Here is a 16,684-nt window from a genome sequence, read left to right as displayed (position 1 = left end):
CGTGAAAGTCGGGAAAATTCAATAGACATGCGACCTCCGTTCGTAACCCATAGATATTACCATTTATACGTGATATAAAATGTTTTAAGAAGGAATGAGCCGACCGAAATGTCCAGCGAAAATAGCCTTTTACAGACATACACAAAAAGCGAACATACATACATACATACATACACACATTTTCGCTTTTATATATATAGATTACATCCTAGATCCTGGATTTGACCTTAAACTATATCCGATGGTGAGGCCACAGCTTGCAGGCTGTGGGGAGTGTGGAGCTACCCTTTAATTGCCATTGCTCCCAGGTCCACTTTGACCCGGACTGGTAATACCTGTTAAGGTCAAAACTATTGGTTGAATAGAAACCGACTTAAAAAACAAAAAAAACAAAAACAAATATACTCTATTAAAAAAATTGTTCTTCAAAATCACTGGATCATTAAATAACATGAAAAGGGTTGATATGCCATAAAACAAAAACAACCAACCAGATTACACTCTAAAAAATATTTTGTAAGACTGGATACTACACGATTCATTTATATGTGTTCCTATACGCCTCATGATTCTGTGTGTGTGTGTGTGTGTGTGTGTGTGTGTGTGTGTGTGTGTGTGTGTGTGTGTGTGTGTGTGTGTGTGATATAACAAATATATCTGCCAATTCCATCTTGAAACTCGAAAATTAAATTAGGAATTTAAAAAGTATCAGAGAAAAGATATTAAGACACAAGTTATGTGCGCATGCGCGCTTGTATATATTATCTATTTTTTATTTTATCTATCGATGCATGCATCTATATTATCCATCCATGTCATTCAGCTTATTATCTATATATCCCATTAATTATCTTGTCAATAGTTCCTTCTAGATTTTTTTTCTCCCCGTCATATGAAACCCAAACCATTTTTCAATCTTTTTCTCCCTTTTTTTTTTAACATTTTCACTCCATTTCCTTCTTTCGCTCTACAATATTAATCAAAATAAATAAATAAATAAATAAAAAATTAAAAGATTTCTTTTATCCATTGAAATCCGAGCCGTTCTCCATCTTCCTGTAGATTTATTTTAAAATTCCTTTATTTAATCATTTTTTTATCATTTTTATTCATTTTAACCTATTCCCCCACTTAACTTGATAAGATTCAATTTATTGACTTTTGTTCCATTTACGTTCATTCATTTTTTTCTGTTAACGCGGTTTTTTTTTTTGTTTTTGTTTTTTATTTAATTTTTTTTCTTTTTAGATCCTTTTCACAGTCAATATGTAAATCTTCTGTTAATAGCGCTATTTTTGTCATTCGGAGTTATGTCCCTTTTATATAATTTAACGACAACCCATTCATAGGTGGCGCACGAGCAGAGATTGAAATAAAATAAAAATGCTATTCGTTTTAATGTTGTCTTTATTCAATAGAATCTTACAACTCATGATTTCAGCATTTTATTATTCTATACATCTAGGAAACCATCGTTCGCCCATGCATGGACTATTCTTGCTATCTCTTGACTGGTGTATTTACCACTAGTTTTTCGCTAGGGTTCAAAGACAAGTCTCAAATCTAATAGGTCCCGCACTATCGGCCAAGCTTCAACCTCTGTCACATCGTCGCAATGGTCGCATCCCTGTGCCTTTTTAGAAGCACTTTAATGGAATATGCTCTGATGAACTCATAGCACTTGTGTCCTCACGACGTACATACTTACTATTGGAATTTTCCCAACTATAGACGGTAACAAAAATAACGTGACGTCGCAATAAGAAAGGAACACAACAGAAATGAAGTTGTTATAAGAACACTTGTACTGAGAGGAGAGGAAGAAAGAATTTTTCTTTGCGGAAAAAGTCGCTTTTGCGGAACTTATCTATGATTCGTCCTTTTAACGTTGTTCGTTTCCTGTGGAGTTTGGCCGGGTTGATGTAAAAAAGGAAGACTTGAATTCTTTGGTGCTGCAATTGCTGTGGGAACTTCTTCCACGTGTCTGGTATGAAAGGCGAAAAAACTGAATAACACGTGTTGTCTTCGAGGCCACAACAAGCAAAAGAGGAAGAGAACTCGAAATAACCGCTCTCGAGGGGTTGAGAGGAATCTAAAAAAGGGAAGCCTGTGATTGGTTGTTTTTCATCCAATCACGGGACACCCCGTTAGTGACTCCTTAATAATTCCAATATTACTTCAAACAACTTTCCTTTCTTCCTACGTGTGTCTAACATCAAACGGTATCACACGGAGTGTTTTTCTTCTTTGGAACACATTACTATGGAACTGCTTCCCTTCAGGCTACAACAAGATCGTCTACAAATCAAATCTCAACAAATACTTGTCATAAACTATTTCCATCAGTAATCAACTTTTTTTCATCCGATTAATCATCTTCAACCCTCTCATAATATTCTTTATCATTCAAATGACAATCTTTCTCTCTCATTAAACCTTATACTTGAGTGGCTTTTTAGCCTTGACAAGTGGTGAAGTGTCAATAATAAAAAAAGTCTTGATTACATTACCCCTTCCCTTTTAGGAAGTTATCTTCCTTGGATTTATATTAGTGTTATCTCACTTGGAAATATTCTGGTCAACGTTAACAAGTGCCCTCTTGACTGGAAGTTATAAAAAAACTTGTTCCACCTGCGTGCAAGTCGTATCCTCTTCTGGTCGGTCATAATTCAACTGGCTGTCTATCTTTGCATAACCTTTACAAACCCTGATGTTTTATCTGCCTTTACAAACCCTGATGTTTTATCTACCTTTTCTGGTAGCAGTTGCATAGACTCCCAGAAAACAGCTAACAGAAGTAAGTAACATTTACTTATCCATTACTTGTGCATTATTCTCTATATCTAACCGTGACAACATGTGATTTTCTTATAACGATTGGGATAGTCAAGAATGTCTTGTAAGCAAAAGTTTGAAATCTCATTCCCCCCTATACAAGATTTAGAACAAGATATTACTCTCTTTCTGAGTCATCCTTCAAAACAGACCGACGTTTCATTTAGTTTCCTCAGGGAGCATGCTTTATAAAATCCTAGCAGGCCTTCTATCTTGTATTATCTTCTGATAGCAGTTGCAGAGACTCCCAGAAGACACAAGACAAAATTACATTTACTTTCATTGCTCAAACATAGTTATCTATCAGTGACCAATGAACACGTTTTCTTTTTTACTCAGATTCACCTCTAACAAGAAATATCGCAACTTGAGCATAAGGGGCTACTATTTGCGTAGGAAGATGTCGGTTTACGTTACATTTAAACTTCTGCATATCAGTACAGTCAGGGAAGCAGGTAACAGGAAGGCAATTCCAAAGTCTAGCTGTTCGAGGAAAGAAACTATTAGAGTAGAAAGCTTTCTGGCATTTAGGGACCACAACATTGAAGGGGTGTGATTTTGTTGCTAAGTGAGTTTGTCAGGGTTATGTACATTGATGTACAGGGATGCAACATTGTGGTGATGGGACAGGGGTTGAACCTTACTTGTTGTTATATTTTTTTTACATAGGCATCATCACTTATCAAGGCCCAGAGGCTACTCGAGGATAAAGGTCAAAAACTGTACAGTAGTCAATTGGACAATATAGTAACCGTTAGTAATGTAAATTTGGTAAATTTGTTAACTTAAGTGGAACGGCTCATCTAGAACTTGTTTACATTGGACTTGAAGACAAACATATTGTAGTCAGCTGGAAAGCAGGCAAACGGAAAACAGTTCCACAAATGTGCAGTTCTAAGAAAGAAACTTTGTTGATGGAATCTACGTTTAGGTTTAGGCACAGATAAAGAGTGGGGAAAATTATTGATAGTGTTTTCAGCTAGATGATTGTTTCTCATGAAAGTTTGGTGATTGAGGACATTGCTGCAAGGAAGGTGGGCTCCCACTACCATGCTAGAAAAAATTTAGGTACTTATGCACTCATGGAACCATGCTGAAATAATGACGTCTTTTTTTTAGTTAGCCATTCTTAACATGGGAGAGGGGGTTGTTTTGCAACTATTCTGTATTTTCACCTAACAATTTAATATAAAAAAAAAAAAGATATCGTAAAGCTTTGATTTAACTTGAAAATACCATTTAAAAATAACGTGGTTCAGTAAGTGTGTAAGCACCAACATTTACTCTATTCGAGGATATTGCTGCAAAGGTGGGCTCCCACTCATCATCATCATACAGTCCGTCAGTCTTGACGATGACTAGTCGGGGCCTCAGTGCTTTATCCTTTGGTGTTGACATAGTCCTCTTTCTGTGTGAAACATCCGGTCACAGGCACTGCATACGTGGGTGCCAGGGTTGTGTCGTCTATAGTGTCTCAGCTCTAAGGCTTCTCCAATCTTTCTCTCTATTTCTTTCTTTCCTTTGTGGAGACTGTTCCGCCAACCACTCCTTTCTTTGGCTTGTTCCTCCCAACTCTCGACATTGATGTTCGTTGCCTTCAGGTGCCGCTTTGTTACATCTTTGTAGCGAAGCTTCTGACCTCCTACCTTGCGGGTTCCATTTTCCAGTTCTCTGTAGAAGATCATCTTTGGAATTCGGTTTTCTTCCATTCTAGTAATGTGCCCGGTCCATCGTAGTTGCATAGTAGCAAGGGTAGCTTCCGCACTATTTAGGTTTGCTCTTCTGAGAACTTCCATGTTTGGTATAAAGTCACTCCATTTGATCTTCATGATACTTCTCAGGTGTCTCTGTTGGACGACTTTCAATCTCCTTACGTGTTCTCTATACAGATTGTAGGTCTCTGCTGAGTACAGCAGCCCTTGTCCAGAGCCTCTTTTCTAGTTTGTCAAAGGAGGCACATGCGCTTTGAATTCGGCAGCTTATTTCTTTGTCAGCACGGTTATCAGTGCTCAAAGTGCTTCCAAGGTATTTGAAGTTTTCAACAACTTTTAGCACCTTGCCGTTGATTGTTATTATAGGCTCTTGCAGGTCGTTGTTACCTGGCGAGGGCTGATACATCACTTCAGTCTTCCCTATGTTGATTTGTAGGCCTATCTTCTTGGCTGTTTGAGAGAAAGCATCAACTATCCTTTGCATCTGAGATTGATTGTGAGCTATCAGAGCTGTGTCGTCTGCGAACAATAGTTCTGTTATCAGCTCCTTCCTTGTTTTGGTCTTGGCCTTCAGTCTTGCAAGATTAAACAGTTTCCCATCAGAGCGTGTGTGGATTAAGAAACCTTCTTCGATGCTTTGATGGAGCAGCATTAGGACGGCTGTCAGAAATAGGGTGAACAGTGTTGGGGCCAGTACGCACCCTTGTTTGGTGCCGTGGTTTACTTCTAAGAATTTGCTTTCTAGATTCTCTACTACAACTCTTCCTTTTGTTCCTTCGTGAAATTGTTTGATAATTTCCACAAAGTGATCGGGGCATCCAAACACTTTAAGGACCTTCCACAACATTTTATGGTCAACTGTATCAAATACTTTACAGAAGTCTACAAAGACTATGTAGAGCTCCTGGTACTGTTCAATGGCTTTTTCTTGAATCTGCCGTAAGCTGAAGATCATATCTATTGTAGATCTTTCATGTCTGAATCCACACTGTGATTCAGTTAGGACCCTTTCCGCCAGTCTGGCTAGCCGTGCTTGCACCACTTTAACCATTATTTTCCCGGCAATGGTCAGCAAAGATATAGCTCGGTAATTGCTGCAGTCTTTGTGATCACCTTTGTTTTTGTAGATTGGAATGATCATGACATCTTTGAATTCTTGTGGCAGTGTTATTTGTTGCCAGCATTTTGCTATTATTTAGTGAAGTTTTTTCATGAGTTGTTCTCCACCGAACTTGTATAGTTCAGGTGGTATGCCGTCAATTTCTGGAGATTTGTTCATTTTAGTTTTATCAATTGCTTTTCTTACTTCCCCAAGAGTTGGTGTGTCATTCAGGTCCATCTGCTGGGGTAAGACTATTATGTGGCTTAAGATCTCCTCATTCATTGGATTGCACATTCAGTAGGGTGCTGAAGTACTCTTGCCATCTTTGAATTATCTGTTTTGGTTGGGTCAGTAAGCTGTTTCCATCTTCTGATGAGAGGGTGTTAGTCATCTGGGCTCTAGGGCCATATACTTCCTTCAGTGATCTGAAGAAACCTGCAGAATTGTTTTCCTCCGCTTCTGCATATCTTCAGCCTTTTTCAGCCACCAGGTGTTTTCCATTTCTCTTAGTTTTTTCTGGACTTCTGCCCTCACTTGTTTCAGCTTCTTCTGGTTTGCTCTAGTCGTTTGCTTAGCTTTGATTTTAATGCTTGGTTTCTTTCATTTATTACATCTCTAATCTCTTGGTCATTCTCATTGAACTAGTCCGCATTCCGCTTTTTTGTGTAACCAAGTACCTCTGCCGCAGCGGAGAATACAGGCCTGTTTAGCAAGTCCCACATTTGTTCTGGTGAATCAGAATCATCACTGGTTTGTTCTAATGCTGAGTTGATTGCAAGTTGTAGTCTATCTTACTATTTTCTATCTCCGAGCTTTGATGTGTCTAGCCTTCTCTTGCACTTCGTTGTCGCCCTGCTGTACACAGGTTTTATGGAGAACTTGAAAGTAGTCTTTATTATGTAGTGGTCTGTTTGGCAATCTGGTCCTCGCATAGCTATTGTGTTCTTAGCATCTTTGAGGTCCTTCCTTCTTGTGATAACATAGTCCAGGAGATGGCGTCTCTTTTACCTGGGATGTTCCCAGGAGTAGTAATGGTTATCTGAATGTTGGAAGTAAGTGTTCGTAATTGCCAGTTCAAACTCTGTGCACAAACAGAGCAGCAGTTCTCCATTTGAACTGGGATTACCCTTTCCAAACTTTCCGAGAACAGGGCTCCATGTATCGTAGTCATGGCCCACTCTAGCATTGAAGTCACCAAGGAGAACTACCTTACCCGCTGCAGGGGCGTTTGCTATGGTGTCTTTCAGCTGAGAGTAAAAGGCCTCCTTTTCCTCCCACTACCATGCTAGAAAAAGTCTGCTCACACCAGAGAGTATCCTATATCTTTGCAGTGCCTAATTCGCCCATGCATGGAGTATTGTTGCCACATCTAGGCTGGCGCATCTATTACTACTCTCTCAATCTTAGACAAGGTCCAAAAAGAGTCTTAAATTTAATAGATCCTACACTATCAACACTGCTCCAACCTCTGTCTCATCATCGCATAGTTGTATCCTTGTGCCTCTTTTATAAGTACATTAATAGAATGAATGTGCTCTGATGAATTAATAACACTTGTGCCCTCTCAACGTACATACTCCCGACTAACCCGACAAACAGCAAAATTTCACCCCTTCACTATTGAGGTTCGTTCCTAGGTGGTGGAAAGCTTTCTGCTTTAATGGTTTCTTCCCTTGGACTGCTAGATTTTGGAATTCTCTCCTTGTTTCTTGCTTCCCTGACTGTATTAACCTGCAGAAGTTTCAATGTGCTGTGAACAGATATTTCGCTGCTCAACTCCCCACGATTTCAAACAGTAGCTGCTTAAGTTCCAAGTGGCAATATGCTTTGTTTGTGGGTTTAATTTGATGATAAAAATATGGTGTATGTACCCATGATGAAAAAGAAAATATCATACTCCAAAAATCATATAAATTGATCAAGTAGTTTTATTTTAAAATAAGAAAATCGAATTTAATGGATAACGAAAAAGCGTCTGTCTTGTCCGCCATTTTGTAAACAATCTATAAAAAAATAATAATTAATTCATTTTTATTAGATTTTTCTCGTAATGCCTACGAATTCCCATTAATCACTTAAAAATGATTTTCTTTATGAAAATAAAACCACTTATCAATTTACGTGGTTTTTGGATCATGATATTTTCCTTTCGTCATGGTATGTAAATTATATACATTTTTCTTTATTTTTGCTTTCCCTTTGTTTTGACAGTACAATGAAAAATAACGACCACCGATATCGGAAAGATATACCCGACCACGTGATTACTGAAGACAAAAAAAAACTTGTATATAAATTATTCATAGATTTACTAGCAGGACCTGTGGAAATTCCACAGGTCCTGCTAGTGGCATCTTTCATATGTAATATATTGCTGCTGGGCATTCTCTCTGGACGTTTAGCGAGAATGGAGACCCAACGATATTATTGTATCCCTTTTGTTAAAACTGTAAAAATATTTATCTAAGTAAACTGGTTAATGCAGTGTCAGAATATATCCGATTATTACGGTTTATTTCCAAAATTATATGGATGCTGGTGCAAACAGAAACCCTATGATATCACTATATCATCTTTAGACAGAACAGTATTCCAGCCAAAAGACCAAGAAGGTATATTTTAGCTTCACGAACTTCCCAAAAGCGACATATTTTTTTTCGTTTTACATTGCATCTTTGGTGATCGGGAGATCCTATTTATTAAAAAGAAGGATAAAAGGTAATAACATACTATGAACATTAAGTTAGCGTATCTATATACCAATAATTTAGTCTTCGCAATGTGTAATCACTTCTTATTCTCCTTTTCAATAAATAGGATCTCCCGATCGCATAATTTATGATCTGAAAACTGTGACACACGTATGTTAAAGGTACTACGCTATTCATAGATTTATATCATAAAAATAAACAAATCACACCAAACCAAACATTATGAATAAATAAAGAATATTTTCTTAGAGGCGGCAAAATTTAAATAAAAATAAATCACAGAAAAATATTTGTATTGAAAAGATATGTGGTTTATTCCAAAGATTAATTTTAAGCATTTATAATTGAAATACAATTCCAGGCATATCCCTCTCCTGCAGTTCGCACATGTATGGCATAATCTAGGGGTTCAATTTTTACAAATTCTACAAAGTAAATTTGGCTGCATTTCAGAAATAACGCTTCAAATATTGTCTTTCAAGTGGTCTATTATGTCTGCTTAAACAGCATAGATACGGAACATTACATTTCTAGGAGAAGCAAATCTCTGAATTAAAAAACCATAAAGCGGGAGATCAGTACCCACATTAAGCTGGTCTGCAGTTTAACTTGTTGCTGGCTATCTTGCTCTTGTTTGTTGCTGGATCTCAACATTTTGAACCGAGAGAGAGACTTAGCTGTCATACAAAACTAAGACTCTGCAACATCATCTGTGTATAGATACTCCCTCAGGCATTTGTCTATTAAAATGGTCCTGTGGCGATGGAAGTCATTTTTGGGCTCATGGACTTTAAGTGTCTGAGGGAGTGGCACTTGTCTGACAAGACGTTCCAATCATATATATATATATATATATATATATATATATATATATATATATATATATGATGATGATTGCAACGTCTTGTCTGACGAGTGCCATATATATATATATATATATATATATATATATATATTTGAGGGTAAACAGTTACATATGGTCGCTACAAACAGCCGTCTGTTTCAGTCAATGAGACTTCGTCAGGTAACCCTGAACCATTCGACGCTATAGAAAAAAAGAAAAGACTAAGCTCTTCAAAAAAGCTTTTTTTTCTTTTCTTTTTTTTTTTTGAAGAGCTCAGTTCTTTTCTTTTTTCTATAGCGTTGAATGGTTCAGGGTTGCCTGACGAAGTCTCATTGACTGAAACAGATGGCTGTTTGTAGCGACCAAATGTAACTGTTTCCCCTCGAAAAAATAATAAAAAATATTTTGCTTAAATCTTTAACAAATTTACCGAATTTCCATCACTAACAATTACTATATTGTCCAATTTCTACTGTACACTCTGTAACCCTTATCCTCGAGTGGCCTCTTGGCCTTGATAAGTGATGTAGCCTATGTAAAAAAAATAAATAAATAAAAATAAGGACCGTTGTGTGTCTATAGAGACAATACTATTCTGCAATTTTAAGAGAGTTCAGGAGGAGATTCCGTCGGAAGAGGCCAGGATTCTTCAAATCAGGTCAGTGGCATTTCCACCAAGACAATGCACCGGTCCACAACTCTATCCTTGTCAAAGACTATTTGAGAAAGATGGGCATCAAGATAGTTCCTCAATCTTCATATAGTCCAGACGTTACTTCCTGTGATTTTGAGATCTTTGACGATATATATATATATATATATATATATATATATATATATATATATATATATATACCTATTTACTATGCCTCCCCACGGGACAGAGTTAGACACCAGGGTCGTTTTTTAACGTGGAGAAAAGGTACAAAAATAAAAATTGTCTCAGTCGTGAAGGCTTTCTCCTCCACCCAAAGAGAACAAGAAATAGAAGTGCAGCATCTGAAGAACAGATACTACACTTTGATCTTGACCAAAAGGCCAAGAAAAGAGCAAACAGTTAATAAAACATGTTAAAAAACACTTCGAAAAAGAGTTAAAAACATATTTAATCTGAAAAGGAAACACTTGATAAGTGGATAGTCCTTAATCCGCGGAGTTTCGAAGAAATACTTTCCTTCTCATCAGAGGGTAGGAATTAGCAAAATGCGGGATCGGATTTTGCATACAAAAGTATTTGATGAAACTACAAGTAAGTCAAAGATCTTACTTGATAACAAAAAGTGAAGCAGAGGGAATATGGTGAAGAAAAAGGTGATTACACGTGAATGGATAATAATTATTTATTTTTTAAATGAGTTTTGGAAATATGTATGCCAATTAAGTTACACGATTTTATAGTGTGATACATTTTTTACTTACAAATTTTTATCTGTTTTACAAGGTGTTATTTCTGGACATGACCATTTAATGCTGAAACATTTAAATCGATTTTTAGGAGAGGTGGAGATCTTAGCAGCCATATTTGTTGGCACTTAATTCCGTCCAAAACATGGTTTTACAGATTTGGAGGGGCATTTTTACTTGTACCCGCCTCGACAAACATAACTCCAACAAACCTACTTTTCAACAAAATCCCACCCCTTGACTGTTGAGGTCCCTAGAAAGGCTTCTACTAGAACAACTGCTTCCATCAATCTTCTCGACTTTCGAATAGTCTCCCTGTTACTTGCTTCCCTGCAAAAGTTTAAATATAATGTAAACCATCATTTCGCTCATCTCCTTACATAGTCCCCTGTGAACATCATCCCAAATAGTTGTCCCTTATGTCAAAGTGGGAGTATACCTGGAGGAGCCATTTTCTCTTCTCTGCAACCTCTTTCCCACAGAAGAGACGTTGCGCATCTGTCTATGCTTTATCGTTATTTTCATGGCAAGTGCTCGTCTGAGCTCCAATCTATGGTCCCCCCCTTGCCAAACTTTCACGAAAAACACTTGTTTAGCTGAAAACACTATCAATAATTTTCTTCACTCTTTATCTGTGCCTAAGCCTAAACATTGATTCCATGAACAAAGTTTCTTTCTTAGAACTGCACGCCTGTGGAACTCTCTTCTGTTTGCCTGCTTTCCAGCTAACTATGATTTGGTAGTCTTCAAGTCCAATGTAAACAAATTCTTGATGAACCGCCCCGTTGCATAATCCAATTTAGCAAATTTCCACTAATAATGATTACTACGATATTATCCCGTTGACCACTGTACACTCATTAACCCTTATCCTCGAGTGGCCTCTGGGACTTGATAATTGGTGATTCCTATGTAAAAAAAAAATTTTTTTTAATATTTTGTTCAAGTGAATAAGAGTAAAACACCAAAAGCTCACTTTGTAGGACCTTAAAACTAGAGTATTTATTTATTTATTTATTAATTTATTTATTTATTAATTTATTTATTAATTTATTTATTTATTTATTTATTTATTTATTCACTTATGTATTTATTTATTAATTTATTTATTTATTTATTCATTTATTTATTTATTTATTTATTTAATTATTCATTTATTTATTTATTTATTAATTTATTTATTTATTAATTTATTTATTCATTTATTTATTTATTTATTTATTTATTTATTCATTCATTTATTCATTTATTTATTCATTTATTTATTTATTCATTTATTTATTTATTTATTCATTTATTTATTTATTCATTTATTTATTTATTTATTTATTCATTCATTTATTTATTTATTTATTCATTTATTTATTTATTCATTTATTTATTTATTCATTCATTTATTTATTTATTTATTTATTTATTCATTTATTTATTTACTTATTCATTTATTTATTAATTTATTTATCTATTAATTTATTTATTTATTCATTTATTTATTCATTTATTTATTAATTTATTTATCTATTAATTTATTTATTTATTCATTTATTTGCGGACTTTTATTCTCATCTTCATTGTTGTTGTTTCATGACGTTTCGGCCAACTAATCCTCTGGCCTTCTTCGGGTGGTTAACCTCAACGGGATAGGAATGCTGAGTCTCCTAACTGTATCCTCAGTAATTACAGCCTTCCATAGTTGTTGTCGTCTAACCACATTGCGAGCCTGTCTCTGCTTTATTGTTATTTTTATGACAAGTGTTTGTCTGAGCTCCGATCTATGGTCCTCCCTCTCCTGAATTTCACAAAAAAAAAAAAACCTGGCTATCAATTTTGACCAATTTTGGCCACTTAATCATCTGGTCGGCTTTGGGTGCGATTGAAACCGTTAAGACTGAAGATCTTAAAGTTTTGGTTTCCATTTCCGGGCATCGGATCTAATTTATTTGTTTGCATGCTTGTTGTAAGATCCGAACTCTTGATGATCTCAGACACAAAACTTTGCCAATGATGCATTTCCAGAGAATATAAACGATGTACTTCACAACGTGATACATTTTTTACTTACAAATTTTTATCTGTTTTACAAGGTGTTATTTCTGGACATGACCATTTAATGCTGAAACATTTAAATCGATTTTTAGGAGAGGTGGAGATCTTGGCAGCCATATTTGTTGGCATTTAATTTGGCCTGAAACATGGTTTTAAAGATTTGGATGGACTTGTTCATCAATCAATCAAGGAAGAGATGGAAATAAAATTGACATTCTAACGTTTACCAGAGACTCAATTTTATTGAAATAAATATTTTACTTGTTGAAATAAACAAACATTTCGCTTTCATCAATAATATTTCAAATAGACGGCATTTTAAATGCCATATAAAGATTGTTTAAGAAATTTGAAAAGCATAAATTTGAAGGATCTTTTAAAATATCACTATATATTAAAATATTGTATATATATATATATATATATATATATATATATATATATATAGTAAGTTTTGGAGTTTTCTGCGTTTCATTCTTGTGAGGATTTGTCGGATTATTGTATGGAAATGATGGTATTGCATGTTTTTAGATGCTCACGTGGTGCTGCGTTTGCTAGTTAGCCAAGGACCCGTGGCGCAGTGGATAGAGTACTTGGTAAAAAAAAATTCAGTTGTAAAAGTTATATTCCTGGAGATTGAAGGTTCAATCCTCAGTGTGGGCGGTCAAAAAATACAATTGCCAATTACTTAGGACTTTCACCCATTTATGACTGAAGGAACGAGATTGAAAAAAAAAAAAAGTGACATGGTGACGTCAGTAGAGATTCAATTTTATTAAAATAAACAAAAATTTCTCTACAATTCATAATATTTAAAAGAGATACGAACATGTAACAATGAAACATTTAAATCGATATTTGGGAGATCTTGAACTTGAAACATGAAAACTTTATGAATAAAATAAAATAAGCACCAAGTGCGCTTGAAAGCCAAATCACAACGTAATGTTACGAAAATAAACAAATATTTTACTTGTTTGAAATTTATAATATAAATATATTTCGGAGCAAAACGCCATCCTCAGTATGTTGTTTTCTTTCTTTTTTTTTCTCTTCTTCTTTCTTGCCATGCTGTAAACTTGGAGAAAGAAAAGTTTGTTTGTAAAGAGCCGTGCGTTGTATCTCAGTGGATGTATTTTGTTAATGTTGGAACTGTGCGTTGGCAATACGAGATTAGCGTCAAGGATAATATAATGGAACTCACACCCTTGACGATAAAAAACTTTTGTCAAAATACCTGGTTTCTATATCAAATAACCTGAAAAGGGTTGATATACCATAAAGCAACCAAACCAAACCAAACCAAATGCAATGAATAAATATTGGAAGATATAAAGAACTTTCTCCAAAATTACTAGATTTTGCATTAAATAATCTGAAAAGGGTTGCTATGGCAGATGAAAGGTGCTCGACTAAACTTCTATTTATGATAAAACATTCACAGCTAACACTCGTCTAGCTGCAACAACTATTAACAATTTCCCTTGGGCCTAAAATTAAACATAAATTCCATGAGCAGAGTTTCTTCTCTAGAACTACTTGCCTGTGGAACACAGTACCGTGAGGCTGCTTCCCAGCTGACTATAACATGGCCAGTTTCAAATCTAACATGAACACGTTCCTGCTGAATTGTCCTCTTAAATAAACAAACATTAGCCAAGTTCCACAATTACTAAATATCACGGTGTTGTCTCTACGTCTGTCTAACACTCATTAACTCTTATCCCTGGGTGGCTTTCAGGTCTTAATAAGCTGTAAAGTAAAAGTAAAAAAAAAACAAGAGAAAACAAACACCATGAATAAATATTTGAAGAACTTGAACTATAAAACTTTTATGAAAATAACTACTGTATATCTCGGCGTATAAGGCTACCATCAGATAGGGCAAGGTACAAAATTGGAAAAAATTTTCATAAAGTCATCATATATCGGTTGTACGACTGCTAAATTACGAAACCATGTTTGTTTAGCCTAGGCTAGAGATTGCAACAACCGGCATCCTATGAAATTAAATATTGCGTTTTAAAGATGATCTTTTAACTTTAAGGGTCGTAACCTTGGCCTTCGGGACAAGATCAAAGTGTAGTATCTGTTCTTCAGATGCTGCAAGCTATGACTAGCTATGACTAGCAAAGACCAGATGTGGGGGCAACCCCACATGCCTGACCTTTAACCAGCTCCCATTTCCCACCTCTCGGGAGCTGGTCCCCTTTTTCCTTTCCCCCTCCCTTCACTCCTCACATTAAAAATCGGCCTTGTGCCTAATTTGCTCGGTGGGGGAGCAAATAAATACCATCTGTTCTTCAGATAATGCACTTCAATTTCTTGTTCTCTGTCAGTGGAGGAGAAATCCTTCACGACTGAGACAATTTTTATTTTTGTTCCTTTTCTCCACGTTAAAAAACGACCCTGGTGTCTAACTCTCTCCCGTGGGGAGGCATTGTAAATAGGAACTTTAAGGGTCGTCTTATATGCCGAAATATACGGTAGATTCAGCATTATATAATCTGCAGAAGGTTGATATGCCGTAAAACAAAATAATAGTTTTTCTCCGATCCTATGAACACATGTTATCATCTCTTTGTATTTGGGACAGTCATCATCATCATCCCGCGGCCTCAACCGAGATTGAACTCACTACACCCTTCCAGCATTCCCCATCTGTCATAGCACCCAAAAGATCTTCCTTAGAGATGAATGTATCTCGTTGTATCCTATCTTTCGTGATCGATGGTGAGATGATGGTTGTCTCCACAGTTCAAATGATGAAACAAGTTCATCTGTGGCACAATGCCCAGCAAACTGAACACATCTTTTACAAACTGAGGTTGATACTCTCGGTAGTCTCCATATATCATTTCTAGAGTTGGGTGATTTCACCATGAGATATTAAGTACTCTTCTCAAAATACGTGTGTAACATCCATCCAAATGACGCTGTTGTTTTGCTGAAAGAATCCAAGTTTCAGATCCATAGAGTAAGATTGGCTCAATATGTACGCGGAAAACTTGGATTTTGAATTTGAGCAAGATTGGATTTCCAGATCTTATCCGTTTTGTTACAAGCAGTCCATGCCATGCCCTTTCTAGCGTAAAAGTCTTTCTCAGATTTCCTGATGTGTGATCCTAGGCACTTGTAGTCTTCAATACATTTGAGGATGTTATTTCTGAGGGTTTTAATTTCGTGTGTTTTGCGAATGTTAATTGGCATACATTCACTCTTGGAAGCATTCAGATGAAGCGCTGTACAGTTTGCTGCTAATTCTTCTTTAATACTCTAATATGTATTATTATTATTATTATTATTATTATTATTATTATTATTATTATTATTCTTTCCAGCGTTAATTATAATGTGCTTTTTACTATTTTCTTTTTTTTTTTCTTTCTACTTTCGTATGTCATTTCTTATAATAGAATCCACAAAATGGCGACCACCTGTGTGGGTAAGACATACTTGAACATGTCTTTGCTAAAAAAAAAACATCAAAACGAAAAAAGGCAATCAACTAATATCTCTGCAATGTTCATGACTTCCATTCGTCCAAACACTCTAGATTGTCTAATGTATTATCCCGAATTTGGTGTTAAATAGTTCTTAATTCCCTTTATTCCTCCCGTAATGAATTTCTTCTTTAATACTCTAATGTTACCAGATCAGGCTGTCTGAAGATATTGGCTTCCTGAGATGAAACGCACCTAACATTGATGCTTTTTGTTTTTCTACTTCCTTTGGCAAAACTTAATTATGTTCTGCAAAACAAAAACCAAAACCAAAAACAACAACCCATCTTTTATCCCTTTATCCCGTTTCCCCCTTCCCTTTCTATCTCCCCCGACTTCCTGGCTGGTTTCCTAACTTAAAATGTACCAAACATTAATACTGTAACTCTTTTCCCTCCCCCATTGCAAAACTCATTCATGTTCTGCAGAGCAAAGAATAAAAACGATAAAATCAATTATAAAATAACCAAACCAAACACTACAAACTAGCAATTGAAAATACAAAGAGCTTGAAGAATAAAAACATT

General features: G+C 35.7%; 1 protein-coding gene and 1 pseudogene across 15 annotated transcripts in view; one reads left to right on the top strand and one right to left on the bottom strand.

Annotated features, from left to right (window-relative positions):
* Positions 1-16,684, top strand: part of LOC145259826 (multiple C2 and transmembrane domain-containing protein 1-like) — a 992,069-nt gene that overhangs the window by 269,482 nt on the left and 705,903 nt on the right. The window lies entirely within an intron of this gene.
* Positions 10,122-10,254, bottom strand: LOC145260097 (U2 spliceosomal RNA; annotated as a pseudogene).

The sequence above is a fragment of the Euprymna scolopes genome, chromosome 35 (genome assembly GCF_053919585.1).
Source record: "Euprymna scolopes isolate OS-2025 chromosome 35, ASM5391958v1, whole genome shotgun sequence".
Taxonomy (NCBI): domain Eukaryota; kingdom Metazoa; phylum Mollusca; class Cephalopoda; order Sepiida; family Sepiolidae; genus Euprymna; species Euprymna scolopes.
The sequence above is the reverse complement of the archived record's forward strand: the minus strand, read 5'-3'. Positions and strand labels throughout refer to the sequence as shown.